This window comes from Tupaia chinensis, unplaced genomic scaffold, assembly GCF_000334495.1.
Source record: "Tupaia chinensis unplaced genomic scaffold, TupChi_1.0 Scaffold000184_1, whole genome shotgun sequence".
Classification (NCBI taxonomy): Eukaryota; Metazoa; Chordata; class Mammalia; order Scandentia; family Tupaiidae; genus Tupaia; species Tupaia belangeri.
In genome coordinates, this window is record NW_006159659.1 from 3,689,748 (window position 1) to 3,697,256 (window position 7,509).

Below are 7,509 nucleotides of genomic sequence, written 5' to 3' on the forward strand. Positions count from 1 at the left end.
TAGGGAGCTTTCAGAGAGAAAGAGATAATTAGGACATATTCAAAGGATTGGAAATGAGACTATTCTGAATTTCTAACAGTAACACAAAAAGCTTGAAGGCAATGGAGCAATGCCTCTGAACTTTTAAAGAAATACAACATATAATTCTACATTCAGCCAAACTATCAATGAAATGAAGACTGTTACCGGTATAGAGAAGCTCAAAAACTCTTAGCAATTCTTTCTCATTTACCTACTGAAAAAGTGTCATAGAAAAATGTAAAGCATAATAGATGAGGAAACATAATTCAGGAAACATGGGACTTAGAGATAAATGTACCCCAGAATGAATAGTATTCACCAGACATGAAGAATAACCAGTCCACTGTGGAGAGGTATTGTCAAAGAGAACTTAACAAAATACCCTATACGATTGACTGCATTAAGGAGAGATTGAGATAATTAAAGAAAGCAGCTGGCTTAGTGATAAGTATATAGGAAACTAACCATAACAAAAGGGAATTAATAGCTCCAGAAATAAAATTTGGTAAGAAGCAGAATAAAAAGAGTCGCAATCTATAATATAGCGCAGTCATAGACAGTGTTTACATAGTTATAATAACTTAATCACAGACTATACTAACTCACATTATGTTATATCTATATTGGGAGGATAGAGTAACTACATGAATGCATGTAGTTGGAGAGAAAGAGAACTAAATCTTCATTTTTCCTTTCTGGAAGATCAATAATATTTGAACCTAGAAAATCAAGAAGTAGAAAAACATGTCATTTAGAGAAATAGAAATAAATATCCAAAGATATAGTTAAAAGACAAATATAGTTTTCTATAATAATTCATATGAAATATATAAAACTATATTTCCCTATTCAAAGTTTTGATGAAAATTAAAATGAAATTTCAAATACAAAAATAAATTTCAAAAATGTAAAGTTAACTAAACTAATATAGAGAAGTGTGTTAGCATGTTTCTGTCATTTCTAAGGTGTGATAGGTCAAAACTTGTAGCAGGCAACTTTTTTTTTTCTGGTCAAAGGGTACATGTGCTCACCAGAGGGGATGGAGGGAGAAAGAAATTACCCCTATTGGCACATGCTCATGACTCAATCCTTTTTCCTCCATTTCTCCATCCCATCAGGATTTAGAATGCATGTGCATACACATGCATGCATCTACACACATAAACACCATTGTTTTCAAGCTGACAGGGCCAGAACTCAAACCACAGATGGCCATGTAGGATTTGCCTCTCCATGTTCTGCTCTTAACTGATGGAACTATGGGACCAGCTCTAGCATACAATCCTTATCTTTTCTCTTCAAAATTATTTTTAATATATTTTCCTGCAAAGGGAGATGTTTATTTTACTTGCTGTTCATAAAACATAATTAAAGTGAGATGTTTGTTATACTTGCTGTTCATAAAACATAATTAAATAAAATGTTAGCTTTAAAATAATTGTTGTTGTTTTATTTAATAAAACATGAATAAACAACCTTAATATCAGGCTTTATTTTTCCCCATAGCATTTATCACCACCTGACATCATACACTATATCCATTTGTACACATCTTTTGACCTCAAATGTAAATTCCTTCAGGGTAGGGACTTTGTCTTCTTTCCTTTCATTCTTTCTTTTTTAGAAACTGTTGGTTACTTTCCTTATCAACCTTATTTCCATTTTATATAAGAGTCTGTGAAAGAGCAAGCTTAAGACCACTCAGTGGTTGTTCCCACCCATCCAGTGGCCTGAGCAGTGAGGGCTACAGACCAGTCTTCAGTGGCAGGCTAAGCACTCCAGTCTTCAGTAGGAAACTGCTGGATGGGCAAGGAGGGCACCTTCATGCCCTCAGACCAGTCTGCAACTCAGGCTGAGTAGCAGTAAACTCAGGAACTGGAACAGTCCATTCACCCTGAACTTCTGCCTTTTCAGTTGTGGCCTGTTCCTCCTTTTCAATCTCTTCAGGATCTCTTTAGAAGTAGAGATCAGGCATGACCTCCCACAGGTGTTCACGGGAAATGGTGCACGCATGCGCAGCACTTCCCTGGCCAGCATCCACCACATCAGACCCACCAGATGAGTTCCCTTGTTGTTGCATGGGATGGCAATGTCCACATAGTGCAGAGGAGAATCTGTGTTGCACAGGGCAATGGTAAGTGGATTAACATAAGATGCCTCTGTGAGAGGCTGGTGGTCGACCCTGGAATCAGTAACCACCAGAAGACACCACTCCCAGAAGGCTGTCTGAATCTGATTAGTGAAGATTCCAGGAGTGAAGCGACTGGCAATACGAGTGGCTCCAGTGGCATCAGCAAACTACAGCACAGCCCTCTGTCCAGTATTCCTGGAAGATATGACACTGATGCTGCCAGGATTTTCAATGGCAACAATGGCACGAGCTGCCAGCAGAAGCTTCTCTCAGGTCCTCTTCACATGTAAGATGGGGATGCCATCACTTTTCCTTTTGTAGATGTATTGTTCCATTTGGAAGTCAAGGTTGGTGCCACCTAAGTGGGTTCCTGCTGCAAGGAATATGAGTACATCTTCCCCCTTCATTGCAGAACATCAAGGGCTTCAGACGTTGTCAAAATTTTCCTTTAAGTTACAACAGGAATCCAGAACAATGCTGTGTGGACCCTTGTGCTACCTAGCATGGAAAAGGATCTTATTTTCAATTATAATCCTTACAGCTGGAACAGTGTCTATCACATACTAGGCATTCATTTAATACTTGCTAAATTAATAGCCAAATTAATACATTGGTTTTCTGTTGTAAAAATCTATTGCACAATAGAAACTAAGGAGAGAGCAACTCTAAACATCACAGCATTATATTACATACATATATGCATTATATATAGAATGTAGTTAAATTCCTAATCTATCATCTTTTTTTCTAGTCTAAAGTCTTTATAATTGAACTTAAAAGGGTCAGCAGGTAGTGTAGTGGTTGTGGCACTGGACTGCCACAACAGGTCAACTGCAGTTCAAACCCTGGACCCATTGGCTTGAAACTCACTTCAGGCAAGTATGTGTGCATGCCCAACATCCTGAGAGGAGAATGGAGAAGGGATTGCAGTTTGGCCATCCACGCTGGGGGTGGGGGGTGATTTTTCACTTTCTCTCTGTGTCTCTGGCAAGCATACCACACCCTATAACAAAAATCCCTCTAAAGAAAAAATAGGCCTTGGGAACCAGCAGTTAACGTAATGGCTATGTTGCTGGACGCCCACGTAGTCGACCGCGGTTCACGTCCCGGACCCGGTGGCTTAAAACTCATGCCGGGCGCGTGTGTGTACGTGTCCAAGATCCTGAGAGGAGAATGGAGAAGGGATTGCAGTTTGGCCATCCACGCTGGGGGTGGGGGGTGATTTTTCACTTTCTCTCTGTGTCTCTGGCAAGCATACCACACCCTATAACAAAAATCCCTCTAAAGAAAAAATAGGCCTTAAAAAGTATTATTACTTTGAGTCTATTTGTAATTTTGTTTTACTGTGGTGTAATCATGTCCCTAAGAACTACATTTCTACTCAAATTTGCTCCAGAGCAGTTGTTCTTTAAAAAAAAAATCCATCAACAAGTTTTTATAAATGGAAAATATAATTGTTAACACTTTTTTTCTAATTTATTTTATTTCTTTTAAATGTAAGAAGAGACATGGGACCAGGTAGCATAGTGGTTAAGGCACTAGATCCCACATGGCTGACTCCATGGTTCAAGTCCAGGATCAGATGGCCTGAAAAATACAATGAGTATATATGCATGCATGCCCAAAATCCTGAGAGGAGAATGGAGGAGAATGGACTGTGGTGTGGCCATCCTCCATGGGGGTGGGGAGGAGGTGATTTCTTATGTTCTCTCTCTCTCTCTCTCTCTCTTTCTCTTGGGAGCACACATGCCCTATGGCAAATAATAATAATAATAAATTAATTTTTAAAAAGAGAGGCATGTAGATTGAGAACCCTTAAAAAGATACTAATCCTTCCTGTAAGTAATTTACAACCTTTTCATTTTATTCCTAACATTTTTATCGCTCATGTGCTATGCTCCAAGCATTTCTGTGAGATGTTTATGAATAAAATGTACCAGTGCCTGTAAAATTTGTAAGAAAGATACCTCAGGCATACTTGAAATAGAGCACGTTTTTGACACTTCACACTTACAATAATTCATACTTCAGGGGCATTTTTTCATCTTATATATCAGCAAACTAGAAAACCTCCCCCAACTGGTTAGGTAAATTCCCCAAGTCTAAGTGTCGTGTTTAAAAATATATATATAAAAAGTGGGATAGGGCTGCTCCCTCCCCACACATGAGATTTTCAGAAATTCAACTCCATTAATAGCCCCTCAAAGAAAAACTTTTTGACTTTTGGTGATATTGTGACACCAGCTAAGATTTCTTACACTTTTTTAAGTATGAAGGTATCTCCCAGTTACATTACTAGGACTGCCCAGAGAGAAGTGCCTGGCGTAAGTTAGTCCTAGTTTGTTTGTTTGTTTGTTTTTTGTGTTTTTTTTTTTAGATTTTTTTTTTTTTTGCTATAGGGCGCATGCACTTGCCAGACAGACAGAGAGAGACAAAGAGATAGAAAGTGAGAAATCACCCCCCAGGGGGGATGGTCATGCCACAATTCCTTCTCCTCCATTCTCCTCTCGGGATCTTGGGCACGCACGCACACGCACCCAGTATGAGTTTTAAGCCACTGGGTCCAGGACGCGAACCGCGACAACTGCATGGGAGTCCAGTGACATAGCCATTACGTTAACTGCTGGTCCCTAGTCCTAGTTTTGAATCATCTGCTAAAGGATAATAATACAGGTTTACAGAATAAACCATCAGTACCCAAAAAATGTGTTTTTAATGTGAAAAAAAGCATAAGGCATCATATTACCTTCTACTTCAAACTGAACATTAATTGGAGCATAATAAATACTTGGAACCTCCAAAGCATCATAAATACTAGTCCACATATTGAAGTATAGGTGCTTTTGCTGAAGACATTGATAACCTCTTTGTTGTAGAAATCATCTTCACTTATATTTAGTCTTATCTTGTTTGAATATTCTCTCTTATTTAATGGCAGGCAGTGGAAATATAATAATTAACAACAACAACAAAAAAAAACAATTTCCAAGCTCAAAGGAGTTTACTATTTAGTGGCAAAACATAGTTACTAGACAATTACAATGCAGACTGACAGTGTCACAAAAGAATAAGAAAATATTGTAATAATGGGGGTCTCCAGACTGAGACTTTGGAGTTTAGGAAAGATTCCCATAGAAGAGAATATTCAAACTGAGTCTGGAGGAATTAGTCATGTCACCCAGGGAAAGAGTTTAAGAAAAGTTTAGTTCCATAAGAATAGTAAAAAGCACGAGTGAGCCCAGAAGCAAGAAAAAAATAGAAAATTTGGGAAACTTCTAGTAGCTCTTGATGGCTAGAGCTTAGAGTATTAGAGGATCAGAAGCAGAGCACTGAGAGAAGAATATGGAAGTCCAAGTACAGAGTATATTTGTCATACTAATGTCATGAAAACTTTATAAATTATCCCTAGCTTACATTTGGGAGATCATTCATGCCCATTGCCTGCATTTCCTAATAATCAATCCTTAGGTTTACAAAACTCATTAAGCCAGATACCTAGTCTCTCTATTACTCCCTCTGATGCACACCATTGACTATATGACTCTCCACCAATGCCATAGTTCAGGTGGGTATCCTTTCAAAAAAAAATTACAAGAATTTTTTCATTGGTATCACTGATTTCTGGGTCTTTCTACTCCAATTTATCCTCCAAAATGGCACAGAGTAATTCTTAAAATATAAGTTACCATATCGTTCTTTTACTTAAATAATACAATGGTTACCATCAACTTCAGGATAAATTCCTATTTAGTCTAGCACCGTGAACTCACTCATGACTTGGTACCCACTTACCTCCTTGCAAATATACTGGCCTTTTATCTTAATAGTTACTGTAACTTGAACATTAAATTTCATGCTAAACTTCCCATCAATAAAATTGTATAGGATACAAGGATTATATAATTTTTATCTTTTAAAGTCTGATGCTTTTAAAACTTCTTTTTCTGCTCTGGAATTAACAGCAGGTATTTCATAAAAGGTCCCTGCCCCTAAGGATGATGTCTCATGGGTTATTTCCAGGTTGTAGTTCATAACCTTCTTTAAATATGGCACACCTTTGTTGAAAATCCGAAGTGCTATATTCACAACTTTCCCTGAATTTCCAAATATCCTTTACCTGGGATAGAGACAACAATTACCTTTTTTCTTGAGCACTGAAATCATAACTTCAGTCCTGCTCTGTATTACACATAACCCCAATTAGAAACTTCATTCTAGAAAGGATTTTCTTTGCTGTACATAAGCTTTCTAGTTTGTTGTAGTCCTATTTTTCTATTTGTGCTTTTGTTGTCTATGTATAGTTAACAAAATGATATTGTACAATTAAAAATTTAAGAGGGTAGATCTCATGGTAAGTATTCTTACCACATACACAAAATCATTAAGGCAATTTACAGAGAGAAAATATGTGCAAACCATTTAACTGATAAATGGTTAACATCTAAAATATATAAGAAACTTCTTAGAAGAATCCTTCCCAAATATCTTAGCCTGTTTGTGTTGCTGTAACAAAATACCTAAGACTGGATACTTTAATAAGGAGCAGAATAATAAAAATAAAAATAAACCAAATAACCCAATTTTAAAATTGGGCAAAGGACTTAAATAGACATTTTGCCAAAGGAGACATATGAATGGCCACCAGGCATATGAAAAGGTGCCAAGTATCAGGAATCATCAGGAGAATGCAAATCAAAACCACAATGAGATTCACCTCACAACTTGGATGAAGGTTATCATCAGAAAAACAGAAGATAAGTGTTGGAGAGGATGTAGAGAAATAGGAACTCTTATTCATTGTTTGTAGGAATGTAATCATCTGCTAAAGGATAATAATACAGGTTTACAGAATAAACCATCAGTACCCAAAAAATGTGTTTTTAATGTGAAAAAAAGCATAAGGCATCATATTACCTTCTACTTCAAACTGAACATTAATTGGAGCATAATAAATACTTGGAACCTCCAAAGCATCATAAATACTAGTCCACATATTGAAGTATAGGTGCTTTTGCTGAAGACATTGATAACCTCTTTGTTGTAGAAATCATCTTCACTTATATTTAGTCTTATCTTGTTTGAATATTCTCTCTTATTTAATGGCAGGCAGTGGAAATATAATAATTAACAACAACAACAAAAAAAAACAATTTCCAAGCTCAAAGGAGTTTACTATTTAGTGGCAAAACATAGTTACTAGACAATTACAATGCAGACTGACAGTGTCACAAAAGAATAAGAAAATATTGTAATAATGGGGGTCTCCAGACTGAGACTTTGGAGTTTAGGAAAGATTCCCATAGAAGAGAATATTCAAACTGAGTCTGGAGGAATTAGTCATGTCACCCAGGGAAAGA

The 7,509-nt window shown here is 37.0% G+C and overlaps 1 pseudogene; it reads right to left on the bottom strand.

Annotated features, from left to right (window-relative positions):
* Positions 1-1,712: 1,712 nt before the first annotated feature.
* LOC102484711 (40S ribosomal protein SA-like) overlaps positions 1,713-7,509 on the bottom strand; it is a 148,888-nt pseudogene continuing 143,091 nt past the window's right edge.